Source organism: Triticum aestivum, chromosome 5B, assembly GCF_018294505.1.
Source record: "Triticum aestivum cultivar Chinese Spring chromosome 5B, IWGSC CS RefSeq v2.1, whole genome shotgun sequence".
NCBI lineage: Eukaryota > Viridiplantae > Streptophyta > Magnoliopsida > Poales > Poaceae > Triticum > Triticum aestivum.
In genome coordinates this window covers 184,197,408-184,201,479 of record NC_057807.1, presented here as the reverse complement: position 1 = coordinate 184,201,479, position 4,072 = coordinate 184,197,408, and the positions used below count along the sequence as shown (strand labels likewise).

Here is a 4,072-nt window from a genome sequence, read left to right as displayed (position 1 = left end):
AGTAATGTTCTGTGATGCTCTGATGCACTTTGGAAATTGTTTATCTTGTCTTCAGTGCAGAACATTTGTTTATTAATGCATGAGAAGAATCCTTGTTACTACCTTGAACCTGTTTTATAATCCATATTGTTATGCACTAGCGCGTGTGCGTGTGAAATAGTTGGATTATGGTCTCGTACCCAATAAGATGGATATGTGTGTGTGTTAGAGAGAGAGAGAGGGAGAGGGGGAGAGAGAGTGAGGAGGACGGAGGGAGAGAGTGTGTGTGAGAATTTGATGGTAAAAAGGTCGCCAATGTCACTTGATATGTATGAGAATATTAAATATAATATTAACATAATTGATATTGAACTCTTAAATTTAATGTGGCCCCGTTGCAACGCACGGGTGTTCTTCTAGTATACTCCTAATGGACGAATTGGTTGAATAGTCCCCCCACTTTCAACCGGTTTTTTTTCAACCGGTTTTTTTTCAACCGGTTTTTCTTCGTCCCACCTCCCACCACCCCCCTCCCACCGGTTTTTCTCTTTCTCGTCTAGCCGACAATACCCAACGTATTTATGGTAATCAATCACAATTAATCCACGTATGGTAAGGCTATAAACTTAGAAATCTCAAATATGATAATTATAGTAATAAATCAATCCATGTATGGCAAGGCTATAACTAAGGAAATTTCGAATATGGTAATTATCACCAGAATCAAAGCTTTCCAAAAAAGTTCTTCTTGCCATACCCTAATCGTGACCTCCTCATCCTGAGGCATTATCTCTACTCTTAATGGAGCAGTTGCTAGGATTGCATCCACTGTTATTATTCGTCTGGTTTATTTTCGTCCGGTTTATTTTCGTCTTTCCTTCCACCATCCCATGTACCGAAAGCCAAATGAGTCAGAACTTTCCATGTGGACACAAATTATTTAGTAATGTCTTTATGGGAGAGAATCAATCACGGTTAATCTCTAATCAATATTTAAAAATCAAATCTAAATTAATTAACTTACCATAAGTCGGTCAATCATTGATTAATCTTTCCATACGTAGTCAATTTACATCAAAGGAAATGTTTCCATTATAGCAGTACCCTGCTACAAACCGAGCGAGTCGGGCTTTCACCCCGCACCGCACGACTCTTCTCTCCACCTCGCCGCCTCCCGCCTCGGGCCGCTCGCCGTTCGTCTTCCCGAGGGACGCAGCCGCACCATCGTGCTCAGCTGCTCCCTCACCTCCCCCGCCGTCCTCACCCGTAGGACGCCGCCGCACCTCTCCTTTGCATCACCCTGTTGGCGGGATCCAGGTCACGGGGCTGATGACCTCATCATCTCTGACGGCGGATCTGATCGTCGGCGAGGAGGCCGAGCCTCATGCTTCGGCCACAGCCACCCCGACCTCGTTGTATGTTCGCCTCCTCATCCACCCCCTTCCCTGTCCAATTTTGCTTTATTTTGGTTCGTCTTTCATCCCGTCCAAACCGAACTTTTTACCTTATGATGCCCGCCTCCTATATTTCTGCATTAACTAACACGGCGTCGCGTGATCATGGAGCAGCAGGGTTGATAGGATGGGTCTCAGTGACGGGCAGATGGCGTTCGTCGTGTGAGCGAAAATAGTATGTAACTCATGGAGTGCAAGCTGTTGTGCGGCTACATGGCGACGCTCAACTGTAGCGTTGAGACGTAGGGCACGTGCGCCATGATGTCGTGCTTCACCATCGCCTCCCCTAGCTTTCTCTCAAGGCATCGTGGTCTTGATGGGTTGGGGCTCGCCTCCCGCACTCCTCTTTGTCGTGTACAAAAACCAAGGTGACCCCTAGGTACTCTCAACGCTTGGTCTAGAAATCCCTCGAATTCGTTGCCCAAGCCGAGTGTTGTGATCTGACGGTCGGTCATCGTGCAGGTGTCGAATTATTGAGGGAGGCTTCAGATCGTCCTGGGCATGGAGATGAGGCTGGCCATTAAGGATGTGGGTGAAGGTCACGTCGTTTCTTCTCCTGGCTCCAATATCCACTGCTGATATTTTGAGTTCTTTGATCTGAGAAAGAACCATGGGAACGTAAGGTTTTTAACCCAACATGATTTAATTACCCTTTTCACTTTTGTATTTTATAAGTACATAAGCATTCAGTTCTTCTATCCTTTGTACGAGGATGCAATTCACTCCAAACATGTAAACAGTGTCACATCTTACAGAAGCTTCTAATTTTTTACAATGAGTATGGTACATAAACCAATGTGCTTGGGCTGTGCTTTGTGTTTCTTTCATGCCTTGTCTTTAGAAGGCACCGCGATGAATGCTAATTTAATAGAGGAGAATCAAGCAAGCGATGTGCAATGATTTTAATGAATTTTAATGACCATATTCTACACTTAATGATGATTGATAGTCGATTTATGCTTTCTCCCACTTTAGTAAGAAAGATGTGGTGTACAGAATCTTGCAAAAATGGAGGATATGGATTTGGGGCGCGAACTGTCCCGACAACGGCGGTGCTGCCTACCAACACCATGTGCAAGACTGCCTGACTTGTCCTCTATCTTAGTGGTAAGTTTCTCTCTTTTTCTATCTCGTGGTCTCCTTGATTTGTCTTTCGAGAAAGGATTGAAAGTAGTTTGGGTGGTTCAATTAATTCAATGCCCAACAATATCATCATTTGTCAGCAAGAAGTTACTCCAAATTCCATCGCCTAACAATATCATCAGTTGTAAGAAGTTAGGAGTTTGGTACGTACCCCGGTGCAAGAGACCATGGATGCAAAAGGTACTTCTGCTAGAGTAAGATTAGATAGTCAAATTGTAGACAAACATCAGTGTGCATTGGCATTGCAACTTCTGACATGGGATATTTGTGTAGTCAGATAATTAGGAACCTGGACTACAAGGGCAAATGGGAGGCACCTTTCATCGACATTCAGCCCAGGGAACCTCAACTTTCCCACTGTTGTACATTCATACTACTGTCCATGTATTGCTTCTGCTCAACTATAATACACGGAAACATGAAAGCTCATGTTTTTCCCTTGTTTGTGCAGAGTACAAGGATGATTCCTACATCTATGCATTGATATGCTGAACCACATTGGCATTGAGCCAAGCCAGGTTAGTGCTTCAAAAATTCTGAAAAAATCTGTGAAATGTTTTTGACACTTTGTTAAGTATTTGGTTTAACTATGTATGTTTGATTCTTATCCTATGAAGCATAATTAAAGTGTTGACTCTGTTTGACATTTTGATGTATTACGTCTAATTAGTAGCATTTGAATTTTGTTTCATTTCAGATGTCTGATGTAGACAACTAAGGCAATGGCTATTGCATTGTAGGATGAGAAGGTCCAACGCGGTGGCAGCGGGTACATACCCAACGCGGCGACCCGTGGGCGCACCGGTTCTAGGGGCTTGAGAGCTGGGGCCGGCATCCAGGCGGTGAACATGGATGGTGGCGTGTGGAAGTGGGCGGTGGTGGGCAGGGAACAATGTGGCCCTATCAGCGTCCTCTTCGTTTAGCTTGACATGATCGTCGTTCAACTGAAAACAAGATTACCTAAGGGATATTAAGACTAGAACATGAATGCACAATACTTTTCCAATGTGATTTTTGTAAATGGAATTAACTTTGTAGAGTTGGCATGACATGCGCCTTCACTAGCGTTAATAATAGACCCTCCCTCCTTCCAAATTCCTGACCAATCATTGTTTTTGTAAGGATCCTTCTCGACTTTTGTTAGTTGTTCATCTATTGTTCATCTATGAATGAATTTAACCATGTGGTCTAACTGATTGGTCATATGAACTTATGAAGTAGTTGTCGTGTGTACTAATTGTGACAAATGGAATCCTTTGCTTTTTGCATTGTTCACTAATATCATTAATAGATATGCATGTGTTACCGATATTTCTTAATTTAGCTGACTGAGCATTACTAGGCTACAATTCTTTGTGACTTTTGATTTTGTCTGTTGTTCTGATCCTATGTCGAATCAATCCCGATCCATGGGGAAGAAGATACAAGGGGACCGACCACTGAGTCGATGATGCCAACGATCGAGGACGGCAAACATAATCATTTTGGTGTCATAG

At 43.3% G+C, this 4,072-nt stretch overlaps 1 long non-coding RNA gene across 1 annotated transcript; it reads left to right on the top strand.

The window, feature by feature from the left end:
- Positions 1-1,748: 1,748 nt before the first annotated feature.
- On the top strand, positions 1,749-2,732 carry LOC123115889 (uncharacterized). The gene is made up of 4 exons (XR_006456804.1): positions 1,749-1,801; positions 1,896-2,051; positions 2,430-2,540; positions 2,657-2,732. It is a non-coding gene; the product is annotated as an uncharacterized lncRNA (long non-coding RNA).
- Positions 2,733-4,072: the final 1,340 nt, after the last annotated feature.